The sequence below is a fragment of the Coregonus clupeaformis genome, chromosome 38, assembly GCF_020615455.1.
Source record: "Coregonus clupeaformis isolate EN_2021a chromosome 38, ASM2061545v1, whole genome shotgun sequence".
NCBI lineage: Eukaryota > Metazoa > Chordata > Actinopteri > Salmoniformes > Salmonidae > Coregonus > Coregonus clupeaformis.
Window position 1 is genome coordinate 6,477,345 of NC_059229.1, and position 17,371 is coordinate 6,494,715.

Genomic DNA, 17,371 nt, shown 5'->3' on the forward strand with positions numbered 1-17,371 from the left:
GGTTTTTGTTCCGTTTCAGTCATAGTCACTGTTGGACTTCACTATCGTCTTTTGTTTTGTATTTACGTGCTTTATCATTAAAGTCATCATGTTCACTCAACGCGCTGCGTATTGGTCTGCTCCTTCGTCAGACGATCGTGACATGGCTTAGTCCTATTATTTTGTTTGAGATGGAGATGTGAATCCAAAATACTTGTTGTCGACAAGTTAATAGGCTATTTACTGTAATGCAAAAGTGATACTGAATTGTATTTGGTTGTCAGAGCAATCAAATATCAACATTTGAATGAGATCTGTACTAATGGCTTAGTCCTATTATTTTGTTTGAGATGGAGATGTGAATCCAAAATACTTGTTGTCGACAAGTTAATAGGCTATTTACTGTAATGCAAAAGTGATACTGAATTGTATTTGGTTGTCAGAGCAACCAAATATCAACATTTGAATGAGATCTGTACTAATGGCTTAGTCCTATTATTTTGTTTGAGATGGAGATGTGAATCCAACACATTCGTTATTAAGTTGTCGACAAACTGGAATTAAATGCTTGAAACCCTAGGCCTATAAGAATTGTCAATTTCATTTTTATCCTGGGTTAAATTGAAACAATAGCTGTTGATGACTTTTCACAAATGCTATAGTGTCACGGTTTCGGCCGAGGCTGCCTCTCTTCCTTGCTCGGGCAGGCTTCGGCGTTCGTCGTCTCCGGAATACTAGCTGCCACCGTTGCATGTTTCTATGTTCGTTTGCTTTTGTCTGATTGTTGTTACACCTGTTATCGTTTAGTGTAATTAGTGTCCTATAAGTTCTCGTTGTGTTTGTCTAGTGTTGTGTGTTATTGTTTTACTGTCGTGCCGGTAGGCTGTTATTCTACTGTTTGCTCGGTTGAGCTATTCCTCCATATTGTTTGGAGTGTTTTGTCGCACCTGTTAGTGCGCCCGTTATTTTCGCCTACGTGCGGAGTTTTCGCCTCAGGGCATTTATTCGTGATTGTTTTTGTGTGCATCTACTAAAGTCTGTTGGACTAACGTTCTGCGTCCTGCGCCTGATTCCACCACCACACCCACCTACATCTACCTTGACAGAATAACACACCTTTAGAATGGAATCAGCAGGAGCCGCAGCAGCACAGGCGACGCTGGAGGACCGGGTCCGCGAGCAGAATGACCAGATCCTGCGGATGGGGTCCGCACTGCAGGAGGTGATCACCACCATCCGAGGCTGGGAGACCCGAGGGACACCTCCACCACCATCCTCCCTGCCCGCACCATCGGCAAGTCAGCCCATTCCCGCTCCGGAAACCAGAGGAGTTCGACTCTCGCTCCCGAGGGCCTACGATGGGACCGCTGCCGGGTGTCAGGGATTCCTTCTCCAGGTGGAGCTTTACCTGGCCACCGTGCACCCGGCGCCCTCGGGACACGAGAGCGTGTCCGCCCTGATCTCCTGCCTTTCCGGTAAGGCGTTGGAATGGGCCAACGCAGAGTGGAGGAGAATCGACGCTACCACCATCACCTACGACGAGTTCTCCCGCCGCTTCAGGGCGGTGTTTGACCATCCCCCGGAGGGGAAAGCGGCGGGGGAGCGTCTGTTCTGCCTCCGGCAGGGGAAGAGGAGTGCCCAGGAGTTCGCCTTAGAATTCCGTACTCTAGCGGCGGATGCAGGGTGGAATGAGCGGGCCCTCATCGATCACTACCGATGTAGTCTACGTGAGGACGTCCGTAGGGAGCTGGCCTGTAGGGACACCAGCCTCTCGTTCGACCAGTTGGTCGACATGTCCATCAGGCTGGATACCCTGCTAGCTACCCGCGGACGTCCCGAGGGGGTTCGTCCATTTCACCCTCCAGCGCCTCCGAGCCGTGCCCCATGGAGCTCGGGGGCGCTGGCGCTAGAGAGAGGAGGGGTCGGATGACGAGGGGGTCCATCTCCTGCACCAACTGTGGTCGGGGAGGACACACCGCGGCTAGGTGCTGGGGATGGCCTCCTAGGGGAGAAGACGACAGGTCCCGCACTGGGGAGTCCTTCCAGGTGAGTAGGCGCCCCACTCACCCAGAGCTCTCTGTTGCACACTTCTGTATGCCTGTGCGTTTTCCACAGGTAGCACCTCATTCCCAGCATAAGGCGCTGGTAGATTCAGGCGCGGCTGGGAATTTTGTTGATAAGAAATTTTGTTTAGCCTTAGGGATTCCCCTTCTCCCTGTTGACGTTCCCTTCCCCGTTCATGCCCTAGATAGCCGTCCGTTGGGTGCGGGCTTGATCAGGGAGGTCACGGGCCACTTAGGATGTGTGCGCAGGGGGGTCATCAGGAGATGATCCAGCTATTTCTGATCGACTCGCCTGCGTATCCGGTGGTGCTGGGCATGCCCTGGTTGAGTACCCATAACCCATCTATTTCGTGGCAGGAGAGGGCTCTGATGGAGTGGTCTGCCCAGTGTGTGGGTCGATGTTTAGGCGTTTCCGTAGGGGCTACCTCGGTGGAGAGTCCAAACCAGGTGCCCGCATTGCATGTTCCCCCTGAGTATGGGGATTTGGCTATTGTGTTCAGTAAGTCGAGGGCGACGCAGTTGCCTCCCCATAGGCAGGGAGATTGTGCGATAGACCTCCAGGCAGGAGTTGCGCTCCCACGGAGCCATGTGTATCCTCTGTCTCAGGAGGAGAAGAGAGCTATGGAGACTTACATAGACGAATCTCTGAGACAAGGATACATACGGCCCTCCACTTCCCCTGCGTCCTCGAGTTTCTTTTTGTGAAGAAAAAGGATGGGGGGTTACGCCCGTGCATTGACTACCGTGGTCTCAATCAGATCACGGTGAAGTACAGTTATCCACTCCCGCTGATTGCGACCATGACGGAGTCATTGCACGGGGCGCGTTTCTTCACTAAATTAGATCTCAGGAGCGCGTACAACTTGGTGCGCATTAGGGGGGCGATGAATGGAAGACAGCCTTTAGTACCACCTCGGGCCATTACGAGTATCTTGTCATGCCATACGGGTTGATGAACGCTCCTTCAGTTTTCCAATCATTCGTGGATGAGATCTTCAGGGACATGCAGGGGCAGGGGGTGGTCGTGTACATAGATGACATTTCGTGTACTCGCCTACCCGAGTCGAGCATGTGGCCCTGGTGCGCCGAGTGTTGCGGAGGCTGTTGGAGCACGACCTGTATGTCAAGGCAGAGAAGTGTCTGTTCTTCCAGGAGTCGGTCTCCTTTTTGGGTTATCAGTTGTCTGCGTCAGGGGTGAAGATGGAGGTAGACCGGGTGTCAGCCGTGCGTAATTGGCAAACGCCAACCACTGTGAAGGAGGTGCAGCAGTTTTTGGGGTTTGCGAATTACTACCGGAGGTTTATCCGGGGTTTTGGACAGGTGGCAGCTCCCATAACGTCTCTTTTGAAGGGGGGGTCCGGTGCGTCTGCAGTGGTCAGCCGAGGCGGACAGGGCGTTTGGGAGGCTGAAGGACCTGTTTACCTCGGCCCTGGTGCTGGCGCATCCGGATCCCTCTTTGCCATTTCAGGTAGAGGTGGACGCGTCAGAGGCCGGTGTAGGAGCCGTGCTTTCGCGAACGGTCCGGCGCGCCACCTAAACTCCGCCCCTGTGCCTTTTATTCCAAGAAGCTCAGTCCGGCGGAGCGAAACTATGACGTAGGGGACAGGGAGCTGTTAGCCGTGGTACAGGCCCTAAAGGTGTGGAGGCACTGGCTTGAGGGGGGCTCAACACCCTTTCCTCATTTTGACGGACCACCGTAACCTGGAGTACATCCGGGCAGCGAGGAGGCTGAACCCTCGCCAGGCGAGGTGGAATATGTTTTTGACCCGGTTCACATTTAAGATCACGTACATCCCTGGGTCACAGAACGGTAAGGCAGACGCACTGTCTCGGCGGTATGACACGGAGGAGAGGTCCGTGGAGCCCACTCCCATACTGCCGGAGTCTTGTCTGGTGGCACCGGTAGTGTGGGAGGTCGATGCTGAACTCGAGCGGGCGTTACGCACCGACCCTAGTCCACCTCAATGCCCGGAGGGTCGGAAGTACGTTCCGCTCGAGGTTCGGGGATCGATTGATCTATTGGGCTCACACGTCACCCTCCTCTGGACACCCTGGTATCGGCCGGACAGTGCACTGTCTTAGTGCCAAGTACTGGTGGCCCACGTTGGCGAGGGATGTGAGGGTTTATGTTTCCTCCTGCTCGGTGTGCGCCCAGTGTAAGGCGCCTAGACATCTGCCTAGGGGTAAGTTACTATCCCTGCCCGTTCCACAACGACCATGGTCTCACCTCTCGGTGGATTTCCTCACTGACCTTCCTCCTTCACAGGGGAATACCACTATACTGGTCGTTGTGGACCGGTTTTCTAAGGCCTGTCGTTTGCTCCCTATGCCGGGCCTTCCTACTGCCCTGCAAACCGCCGAAGCACTATTCACCCATGTGTTCCGGCACTACGGGGTACCCGAGGATATTGTGTCTGATCGAGGTCCCCAATTTACCTCCAGAGTCTGGAGAGCTTTTATGGAGCGGTTGGGGGTCTCGGTGAGCCTCACCTCGGGTTACCACCCGGAGAGTAATGGGCAGGTGGAACGTGTGAACCAGGATGTGGGTAGGTTTCTTAGAACATACTGCCAGGACCGGCCGGAGGAGTGGGCCAGGTACGTTCCCTGGGCCGAAATGGTCCAGAATTCCCTACGCCATTCCTCCACTAACCTCTTTCCAATGTGTGTTGGGTTACCAGCCGGTTCTGGCACCTTGGCAGCAGAGCCAGATCGAGGCTCCTGCGGTGGATGAGTGGGTGCGGCGCTCGGAGGAGACATGGAACGCTGCACACGTCCACCTGCAGCGGGCCCTCCGTCGTCATAAGGCGAGCGCCGATCTCCACCGCAGTGAGGGACCGGTGTACGCACCTGGTGATCGAGTCTGGCTCTCTACCAGAAACCTGCCCCTCCGCCTGCCCTGTCGGAAACTGGGTCGGCGGTTTGTAGGGCCATTTAAAGTCCTGAGAAGGTTGAACGAGGTGTGTTACAAATTACAACTACCTGTTGAGTATAAGAGTATTAACCCCTCGTTCCATGTGTCTCTTCTCAGGCCGGTGGTAGCTGGCCCACTCCAAGAAAGTGAGATCAGGGAGACTCCTCCGCCCCATTGGACATCGAGGGGGCACCGGCGTACTCCGTGCGGTCCATCTTGGATTCGAGACGTCGGATGGGGGGTCTCCAATATCTAGTGGAGTGGGAGGGGTACGGCCCGGAGGAACGGTGCTGGGTGCCGAGGAGAGACATTTTGGACCCGTCTCTCCTGACGGAATTCCATCGTGGGCACCCGACGCACCCTGCTCCGCGTCCTCCTGGTCGTCCCCCGAGGCCGGAATCGGCGCACGTCTGGAGCCGCGCGTCAAGGGGGTACTGTCACGGTTTCGGCCGAGGCTGCCTCTCTTCCTTGCTCGGGCAGGCTTCGGCGTTCGTCGTCTCCGGAATACTAGCTGCCACCGTTGCATGTTTCTATGTTTGTTTGCTTTTGTCTGATTGTTGTTACACCTGTTATCGTTTAGTGTAATTAGTGTCCTATAAGTTCTCGTTGTGTTTGTCTAGTGTTGTGTGTTATTGTTTTACTGTCGTGCCGGTAGGCTGTTATTCTACTGTTTGCTCGGTTGAGCTATTCCTCCATATTGTTTGGAGTGTTTTGTCGCACCTGTTAGTGCGCCCGTTATTTTCGCCTACGTGCGGAGTTTTCGCCTCAGGGCATTTATTCGTGATTGTTTTTGTGTGCATCTACTAAAGTCTGTTGGACTAACGTTCTGCGTCCTGCGCCTGATTCCACCACCACACCCACCTACATCTACCTTGACATATAGGCCTAAATAGCAACGTTGATGAAATATGATTACATTAATAAAGTATAGTTAAGTTTGATTTACTCTGTTAAACGTACCCTTTAAAATGTTGGCTCCATTCATTGTTCTCTCTATCGTTACCAGTCTCCCAGTCTTTACCATCTCCATAGCATGATGCTGCCACCACCATAATTCACGGTAGGGATGGTGTTAGACGGGGTGATGAGCTGTGCCTAGTTTTCTCCATTCAAGCCAAAGAGATACATTTTTGTCTTATTAGACCACAGAATCTTTTGCCTTCTGATCTCAGAGTCTTTCACGTGCCACTTTGCAAACTCCAGGCGTGCTGTCATATGACTTTTTATCAGGAGTGTCTTCTGTCTGGCCACTCTCCCATAAAGCCCAGATTGGTGAAGTGCTGTAGAGACTGTTGTCTTTCTGGCAGGTTCTCCCATCTCAGCCAAAGAACTCTGTAGTTCTGTCAGAGTGATCATTGGGTTCTTGGTCACTTCCCTGACCAAGGTCCTTCTTGCACAGTTTCTCAGTTTGGTCAGACGGTCAGTTCTAGGCAGCGTCTGGGTAGTTCCATACTAGATCACTGTGCTCTTGGAAACTTTCAACACTCTAGAAATGGGGTTATACCCTTCCCCAGATATATGCCTCATCACAATTATATCTCGGAGATCTACGGACAGTTCCTTGGACTTCATGGTATAGTTTCTTCTCGGACATACACTGTCAGCTGTCAGTATGTTTCGTTCCAAATCATGTCCAAACAATTGAATTGGCCACAGGTGGACTCCAATCAAGTAGTAGTGACATCTCAAGGATGATCAAAGGAAATTAGATGCACCTGAGCTCAATTTGGGGTGTCATAGCAAACGGGTGTGAATACTTATGTACAGTGGGGAAAAAAAGTATTTAGTCAGCCACCAATTGTGCAAGTTCTCCCACTTAAAAAGATGAGAGAGGCCTGTAATTTTCATCATAGGTACATGTCAACTATGACAGACAAAATGAGAAAAGAAATTCCAGAAAATCACATTGTAGGATTTTTTATGAATTTATTTGCAAATTATGGTGGAAAATAAGTATTTGGTCAATAACAAAAGTTTCTCAATACTTTGTTATATACCCCTTGTTGGCAATGACACAGGTCAAACGTTTTCTGTAAGTCTTCACAAGGTTTTCACACACTGTTGCTGGTATTTTGGCCCATTCCTCCATGCAGATCTCCTCTAGAGCAGTGATGTTTTGGGGCTGTCGCTGGGCAACACGGACTTTCAACTCCCTCCAAAGATTTTCTATGGGGTTGAGATCTGGAGACTGGCTAGGCCACTCCAGGACCTTGAAATGCTTCTTACGAAGCCACTCCTTCGTTGCCCGGGAGGTGTGTTTGGGATCATTGTCATGCTAAAAGACCCAGCCACGTTTCATCTTCAATGCCCTTGCTGATGGAAGGAGGTTTTCACTCAAAATCTCACGATACATGGCCCCATTCATTCTTTCCTTTACACGGATCAGTCGTCCTGGTCCCTTTGCAGAAAAACAGCCCCAAAGCATGAAGTTTGCACCCCCATGCTTCACAGTAGGTATGGTGTTCTTTGGATGCAACTCAGCATTCTTTGTCCTCCAAACACGATGAGTTGAGTTTTTACCAAAAAGTTATATTTTGGTTTCATCTGACCATATGACATTCTCCCAATCCTCTTCTGGATCATCCAAATGCACTCTAGCAAACTTCAGACGGGCCTGGACATGTACTGGCTTAAGCAGGGGGGACACGTCTGGCAATGCAGGATTTGAGTCCCTGGCGGAGTAGTGTGTTACTGATGGTAGGCTTTGTTACTTTGGTCCCAGCTCTCTGCAGGTCATTCACTAGGTCCCCCCGTGTGGTTCTGGGATTTTTGCTCACCGTTCTTGTGATCATTTTGACCCCACGGGGTGAGATCTTGCGTGGAGCCCCAGATCGAGGGAGATTATCAGTGGTCTTGTATGTCTTCCATTTCCTAATAATTGCTCCCACAGTTGATTTCTTCAAACCAAGCTGCTTACCTATTGCAGATTCAGTCTTCCCAGCCTGGTGCAGGTCTACAATTTTGTTTCTGGTGTCCTTTGACAGCTCTTTGGTCTTGACCATAGTGGAGTTTGGAGTGTGACTGTTTGAGGTTGTGGACAGGTGTCTTTTATACTGATAACAAGTTCAAACAGGTGCCATTAATACAGGTAACGAGTGGAGGACAGAGGAGCCTCTTAAAGAAGAAGTTACAGGTCTGTGAGAGCCAGAAAACTTGCTTGTTTGTAGGTGACCAAATACTTATTTTCCACCATAATTTGCAAATAAATTCATTAAAAATCCTACAATGTGATTTTCTGGATTTTTTTTTCTCAATTTGTCTGTCATAGTTGACGTGTACCTATGATGAAAATGACAGGCCTCTCTCATCTTTTTAAGTGGGAGAACTTGCACAATTGGTGGCTGACTAAATACTTTTTTTCCCCACTGTAAATGAGATATTTCTGTATTTCATTTTCAATAAATGTGGCAGAAATTCTAAAAACAAGTTTTCACTTTGTCATTATGGGGTATTGTGTGTAGATGGGTGAGAAAACAACAACAATTGAATCCATTTTGAATTCAGGCTGTAGCACAACAAAATGTGGAACAAGTCAAGGGGTATGAATACGTTCAGAAAGCACTGTAAATTGTGATATGATACTCAGTGAATGATTGTAAAACAAATTACCTGAGGTTATCTGCCTAATCTCCTAACACATTCACCCAGTTAGTGAAATCTTCTCATGTTGACTATCTTCAACCTTTTGGCAAGGTAGTCTAAGGGCTTGATTCAATCTGTAGTACTGAAGGGCTGCGCGAAAGCGCAATAGAAATGTAAAGGCAATTATCCCATGTTAGCGGAGACTGCATTCACTGCAGTGGCATGTATTCATGGATGCCAAGGGAAGCCAGGCAACCCCCCAAAAAAAAAAATACAATAATTTATCTTTCATCTCTCTGTTTCATAATTATCCTTCAATTCGCAAGAGGCTGTATCTCACAGGAGAAAGCATCCGAGCGAGCGAAACAGCGCCCCTCTGTCTCTCTACATGTAGGCCATCTATCTGATGCTGTCTGGTCCAAACGAGTATGACATTGTTGCCACCTGTAGCATTGAAGGCAAGGGAAGCCAGCGAGCATTTGGCCTCCCTTGACAAAAAAAAGTATAAGAAATTAACCAATCAGCGTTAAGCTAAACTAAGCAAGCTCAACTGTGAATGGTCCTGGTGCACCAAAAAAAAGTGTCAAGGGAAGCCAGCTTGGATTTTGGAGTCACTCCTATCAAATCCCATTGAGAGCATACGTCATTGACAGAAACACTTGAACTGTTGCATCTCGTTGTGTTGTTGTCCTCCGGTGGCTAGCTAGCTAGCAAGCTAAATTTGTCCCTTTCCTAAATTATCCATGGATAGAGATAGGGAATTGGACTTGTGGTTTTACTGAATTGTCCGTACTGGCCAATGATTATAACGGCGATTCTGATCCAACCATTAATTCATACATTGTTATGCCCCTGGCCTGAGACGATCGACCACAAGTTCTCAATGGGATTAATGTCTGGGGAGTTTCCTGGCCATGGACCCAAAATGTCGATGTTTTGTTCCCCGAGCCACTTAGTTATCACTTTTGCCTTATGGCAAGGTTCTCCATCATGCTGGAAAAGGCATTGGTCATCACCAAACTGTTCTTGGATGGTTGGGAGAAGTTACTCTCGGAGGATGTGTTGGTACCATTCTTTATTCATGGCTGTGTTCTTAGGCAAAATTGTGAGTGAGCCCACTCCCTTGGCTGAGAAGCAACCCCACACATGAATGATCTCAGGCTGCTTTACTGTTGGCATGACACAGGCCTGATGGTAGAGCTCACCTTGTCTTCTCCGGACAAGATGTTTTCCGGATGCCCCAAACAATCGGAAAGGGGATTCATCAGAGAAAATGACTTTAACCCAGTCCTCAGCAGTCCAATCCCTGTACCTTTTGCAGAATATCCGTCTGCCCTGATGTTTTTCCTGGAGAGAAGTGGCTTCTTTGCTGCCCTTCTTGACACCAGGCCATCCTCCAAAAGTCTTCGCCTCACTGTGCATGCAGATGCCTCTCATCTGCCTGCTGCCATTCCTGAGCAAGCTCTGCACTGGTGGTGCCCCGATCCCGCAGCTGAATCAACTTTAGGAGACGGTCCTGGCGCTTGCTGGACTTTCTTGGGCGCCCTGACGCCTTCTTCACAACAATTGAACCTCTCTCCTTGAAGTTCTTGATGATCCGATAAATGGTTGATTTAGGTGCAATCTTACTAGCAGCAATATCCTTGCCTGTGAAGCCCTTTTTGTGTAAATCAATGGTGACGGCACGTGTTTCCTTGCAGGTAACCATGGTTAACAGAGGAAGAACAATGATTTCAAGCACCACCCTCCTTTTAAAGCTTCCAGTCTGTTATTCTAACTCAATCAGCATGACAGAGTGATCTCCAGCCTTGTCCTCGTCAACACTCTCACCTGTGTTAACGAGAGAATCACTGACATGATGGCAGCTGGTTCTTTTATGGCAGGGCTGAAATGCAGTGGAAATGTTTTTTGGGATTAAGTTCATTTTCATGGTAAAGAGGGACTTTGCAATTAATTGCAATTCATCTGATCACTCTTCATGACATTCTGGAGTATATGCAAATTGCCATCATCAAAACTGAGGCAGTAGACTTTGTGAAAATTAGTATTTGTGTCATTCTCAAAACCTTTGACCACGACTGTGGGTCATGTAACTGTCTGTTACTGTACATGCAATATGCTTTGTGGACTTCACTGGACAGAGGTTGCTCTCCGGTTTTGTGATGAAACAAGTGTGGGGTTGAATTTATTCTGCCACTGTCTCTTCTTATTGTCTCTGCCTTTAGGCCTTATATCACGGTTGCAAGGCATATGAATTAACAGGTTATAGAGCAAACAACGCAATTATGACAACACATTGAACATTTGCAGTAGTCAAACATTTATATCTCTGAAACATCTCCTAAACTCTCCTAGTTTGTGTCATGCATACATGTATCTCTCAACTATATAGAATAATAGGTGCTCTGACATAGCAGTGTGCAATGTGCTCTCATGACTATACCTTTTACAAACCCTCGGAAACCTACATCTGGGTGCTGGCTGGGGATCTGGGATTGTGGGAGGTGGGAGAGGAAGAGGTTCAAGTGGTCCATAATAACCTTTTTTTTTTTACACTTCCTTGTCTGAACCATTACCATTTGCAAATGTTCTGTATGTTGTTTATAATAATTGGTATTAATAACTAATATAATCACAGAAACCTGTATCTGTTTTTTTTTTTTTTTTTCATCAACACGTCTCTTTCTCCACTAGGGGCGAGAAAGTCCTTGACCATTGTTATTCTATCCACAAGCAAGCATACAAGGCCCTTCCTCATCCTCCCTTCGGAAAATCAGATCATGACTCTATAGTCCTGCTTCCTGTCTACAAGATTTGCTGCTTCCCCAATCAAAAACCCTGGATTAACACAGAGGTTGGCGCTAAACTAAACGAAAGGTTTACCGCGCGCAGGGCTATCGCAGCAAAACCCAGAGGCTATGGCTGAGGACACAAACAAGTACAAGAAGTCCCGCTACGATCTCCACAGAGCCATCAAACAAGCAAAATGACAATATAGGAACAAGCTGGAATCGTATTACACAGACTCCGACACCAGCCGCATGTGGCAGGGGCTATAGTTCATTATGGATTACAAAGGAAGGCCAAGCCATGATCTGCCCAATGATGCCTCTCTACCAGAAGAACTCAATGCATTAAATGAACACTTCGACAAAAACAACACAGAGCCCTGCATGAGGGCCCCCACCAATCCAGAGGACGGAGTGATCTCGCTAATCAGGTCAACACTCGCAAGGCTGTGAGATCGGACGGTATTCCAGGGCACGTTCTCAGAGCTTGCACAGAACAGTCAGTTACAACCTCTCCTTTTCTCAGTCTCTAATTCCCACGTCTCAAGCTGACCACCATCATTCCTGTTCCCAAGAACTCTAAGACTACCTGCCTGTCACGATTCTCTAAAGCAGAACCCAGAAGCAGACCAGGACAAGGTGAGTTGAATGAAGGTGAGTATTTATTTAAAGACTTAAATGTGGAAGCAGGAGAATCCAGGTGACGGAGCTGGCAGTGGAGGTGAGTTGGTGGGAGTGAATGGGCAGATCCAACGATGTCTCTGAAGCCACAGATGACCAGGCAGCGGTGGAGTAAATATTCCGGGAGAGTAACTGTAGACAGAGTAAACAAAGGTGAGTTCACAGCAAGCAAAAAGTACAGAACAGCAAAACTAACTCTTAGTAATCTGAGGCTGATACGCAGGCACAACATACTGTTCATGGCTAACGATCCGGCAGGGAATGGATGTCAGGTCAGAGCTTATGAAGTGGAGAGGTGATGATCAGAACCAGGTGTGCAGATAGCTGATGAGATGCAGGTGCGGGTAATGGAGAGATCTCCCGCCTTGCTTCGTCGCCGGGAAACCAGACAGGGTGCGTTCAGGAAACTCAGGAAAAAACAACTCCAGGACAAAAAACAGGCAACTCAGACAGAAACCGACTCAGGAAGCGGGATTCATGACACTGCCACAATGACTACCGCCCAGTAGCACTCACATCTGTAATCATGAAGTGTTTTGAAAGGCTGGTTATGGCACACATCAACTCCATCATCCCAGACACCCTAGGCCAACTCCTATTTGCATACCGCCCCAACAGATCCATAGACTACGCAATCTCAATTGCACTCCACACTGCTCTCACCCACCTAGATAAGAGGAATATCTATGTGAGAATGCTGTTCATTGACTACAGCTCAGCGTTCAACACCATAGTCCCCTCCAAGTTCGTCACCAAGCTCGGGACCCTGGGACTGAACACCTCCCTCTGCAACTGGATTCTGGATTTCCTGAAGGGCTGACCCAAGGTGTTGAGGGTAGGCAACATAACCTACGTCATGCTGACCCTTAACATGGGGGCCCCACAGGGGTGTGTCCTTAGTCCCCTCTTGTTCTCCCTGTTCACCCACGACTAAGTGGCCACGCAAGACTCCAAGACCATCATCAAGTTTGCTGATGACACAATGGTGGTAGGCCTGATCACCAGTGACTATGACACCGCCTACAGGGAGGAGGTCAGTGATCTGACAGTGTGGTGGCAGGACAACAACCTCTCCCTCAACGTCAGTAAGACCAAGGAGCTCATCGTGTACTACATGAAACAGGGGGGTGAGCACTCAACCATCCACATTGACAGGGATGTAGTGGTGTGGGTCGAAAGCTTCAAGTTCCTCGGTGTCCAAATCACTAAGGACTTAAAATGGCCCACACACACACTCGTGAAGAAGGCGTGACAGGAGGTTGAAAAGATTTGGCATGGGCCCTCAAATCCTCAAAAGGTTCTACAGCTGCACCATTGAGAGCATCATGACTGACTGCATCACTGCTTGGTATGGCAATGGCACCACCCTCGATTGCATGGTGCTACAGAGGGTGGTGCAAATAGCCCAGTACATCCCTGGGGCCGAGCTCCCTACCATCCATAACTTCTATATCAGGCGGCGTGAAAGGAAGGCCAGGAAAATTGTTGAAGACTTTAGTCACCCAAGCCATAAACTGTTCTCTCTGCTTCCGCATGGCAAGCGGTACCAGTACGTGACACCAACAGGCTCCTGAACAGCTTCTATCCCCAGCCATAAAACTGCTAAATAGCTCATCTCAGTTACCCAGAGGTTTCTCGTGAAAGTTTGCCATTTCCTGTTTTACTTCTGGGGGGAATGCCGTTAACAATTATGATTACCTTTGTGCAAAGGAAGGAAGCGAAGTCTCCTTTCTCGCAAACAGAAACTTTCGACCAAAGCCCTCCCTTTCGCTAATTTCACCCGTGCTTATCATGGCCAAAAAGCAAAAACAATGTATATAGCCAAGTTTGACTTTGTAGCTGTGGAATCTACTGGAAACCATTTATCATCCGCACACAGGCTTGAAAATCACTGCACCAGTTTACTCACTGCCTTCGCCCCAATCCTGATTCATCCAAATAATCAATTATGAAAACCCAAAACCAGGAACTAGCGCCGCTGGTAATCACATTATTCTACGTGAGCCTTGACAGATTCTGTCCGTTTCATCTGTCCACGAAAATCTGTCCTCGAGATATTACTAAAAAGCTAACTAAATCAATGCACGGACTATCTGCATTGACCCTTTTTATATATTTATTTATTTTTGCACTGACTCTGTGCACACTCACAGGACTCTACACACTCACTCAAACACACTCACATCGATACTCCAACAAACACACACACACAAACACACACACACACACACACACCCACATGCACATACACTCACACATAATCCTCAAATACGCTGCTGCTACTCTGTTTATCAGACATGAGCAAAGAATGTACACATTTGACAGGAATGAACATGCAGTAACCCAAAGGAGAAAATGTATGAAGCATGAACTATGTAACGTGACCTCTGCCTGTCCTCTTCCCTCCAAAAAGACAGACCACACAATCCAGTGTGCCATGATTGTGTCCTAGCTAAATTCCCAATCTGATAAGAATGTGTTCTATTCTCAGTCAATTCACCTGGTAGAATAAGGGTTAAATAAACTAATGGTGTACACCCACCTCTAAGTATGGATTGCAGGATGCGCCTACTGTGCAATCACCCATAAAGGGTGGCAGGTAGCCTAGCGGTTAGAGAGGCGAGCCAGCAAACGGGTTGCAAGTTTGAATCCAGGGTCCAAATCTTAGATGCCATTGCCTGCTGTTGTGCCCTTGAGCAAGGCACTTAACCCCCCACAGCAAATGCTCCCCGGGCATCCAGTGTGGCAGCACCCCACACCACTCCAAAAAACCTGTATGTGTGTGTGTCTTTCGGAGGGGTTGGGTAAAAAGCGGAAGTCAAATTTCAGTTTGGACCTTGTGTGCACTTGACCAATAAAGTTATCTTAATCTTAATCTTAAAATTAATATAAACTCTAACTGAAAGCAGATAAAAAAGATTTTGCAAAGTAAAGGAATACCTTTATTATTCCTCCTATCAGAATGTACTTTACACTGACATTCAGGATGTACTTTACACTGACATTTAGTTTGATTCTTTATATAAATAGAGCATGCAATAGTTTGTTCGTGTGTAAACTAAGGTATACCCCCTCATCTTAACCTGTGCCTTTTATAATTCAGAACATATTATACATTTTACATTTGTCATTTAGCAGACGCTCTTATCCAGAGCTACTTACAGTGCATACATTTTTTGAGTCATTATTTATGATGCAAGGTTCTTTGTAGATCAGCCAGTCGGCAGTCGCTTTGATGCTCTCGAACACCATAATTGTCTTGTCAACACAACTGTTGACAAGACAGGAGAGCGAGATAGATACACCCTGAAGAGACAACGAAGGATTATTTCAAAACATTTCCCATTTTCATTGCAAATTGGACAGGTTGGTTGTCTCCTTCACATTTAGATATACTAACTTTGGGTTTTAGCCATTGTCAGAGAACCGTTTCCACCCAGATACCGTTTGATACTACAGCATTTACCACTAGCACCTTTTCTGAATAAACAGGTTGTAGAACTATCGGTTTGTCTGGTTTCTCTCCTACAGTGTTAAAACAAACCATCCACTGACTCTGTCGTAATTGTTACCTAAACCAGGCAAGCTACACACAAACACTTTTCTTTGCACCGACAGACTACAAAAAGAAGCAACAACATTATCTGGTTGTTTGTGGCTGTCACACGGAGCCAAGCACAGCAGTGCAACATAGCCCCTGTCAATCACCAGATTCACCCGAAACTCAACCCCTGTCCATTGCATTCCATAACTGGTTCTTCCAGACACACAATGTCCCCAATGTAGAAACAAACAGACCCCCTTTGCCTGAACAAAGATGTCATAAAGAAGATATGATAAAGCAATATTTTCTAGACCACAATCTAGAGATATTATGGCTTTTACAAGCAATGCTAAATCAGAAAGGTGCAGTCAGTCAGTCAGTCTGACTTGTTTGTTCACACAAATAAGGAGCCAGGCCAAAGAAATCTGTTGAGATAAAAGCAATTCATCTGAATGCATGAATCTGGGATGAGTGTGGTGGAAGGAGTCAGGCGCAGGAGGGTAATCACCGAATACAGAGTTTATTCCTTCGTTGACACACAAATGCGCTCCAATAGCGATCAACAAAACAGGCACAGGGGAAACTCTCATCCCTGGCAAATACACTGTAACGGATATCCAACAATACATAGGCACAGGGGAAAATCTACCCTGGCAACACAATGTTACGAGTAGCTCCACCGAGCTACTCTACTCTCCCAACTAACAATCACCCACAAGGACAAGGGGGCAGAGGGAACACTTATACACAGACTAATTAGGGGATAGGAACCAGGTGGGTGTGATTGACAAGACACGACAATTGTGATGATGATTGGGGCGGCAGTGGTTGGTAAGCCCGTGACGACGAACGCCGATGGCCTGCCCGAACAAGGAGGAGAGGCAGCCTCTGCCGAAGTCGTGACAGAATCACTATATTGGTTGAATGCATTCAGTTGTATAACTGACTAGGTATCCCCCTTTCCCTTTCCCTTATATGTGGTCTGCATCTTGATTTATGGCTGTGCACCACTGTGAGTAGAGCACTCTACTTTTCAAGCCTTGTATGAGTTTCTCAAGTCTCCCACAGTCATATCTGTCAACACTAACTCCAATGACTACTTAGGTTGTGTAACAGTGGAGGCGCCTCAGAGGAGGAAGAGGAGGACCATTGAACTCATTTTTAGATAAAACTATACTAAATACAGTGGGGAGAACAAGTATTTGATACACTGCCGATTTTGCAGGTTTTCCTACTTACAAAGCATGTAGAGGTCTGTAATTTTTATCATAGGTACACTTCAACTGTGAGAGACGAAAATCCAGAAAATCACATTGTATGATTTTTAAGTAATTAATTTGCATTTTATTGCATGACATAAGTATTTGATACATCACAAAAGCAGAACTTAATATTTGGTACAGAAACCTTTGTTTGCAATTACAGAGATAATACCTTTCCTGTAGGTCTTGACCAGGTTTGCACACACTGCAGCAGGGATTTTGGCCCACTCCTCCATACAGACCTTCTCCAGATCCTTCAGGTTTCAGGGCTGTCGCTGGGCAATACAGACTTTCAGTTCCCTCCAAAGATTTTCTATTGGGTTCAGGTCTGGAGACTGGCTAGGCCACTCCAGGACCTGGAGATGCTTCTTACGGAGCCACTCCTTAGTTGCCCTGGCTGTGTGTTTTGGGTCGTTGTCATGCTGGAAGACCCAGTCACGACCCATCTTCAATGCTCTTACTGAGGGAAGGAGGTTGTTGGCCAAGATCTCGCGATACATGGCCCCATCCATCCTCCCCGCAATACGGTGCAGTTGTCCTGTCCCCTTTGCAGAAAAGCA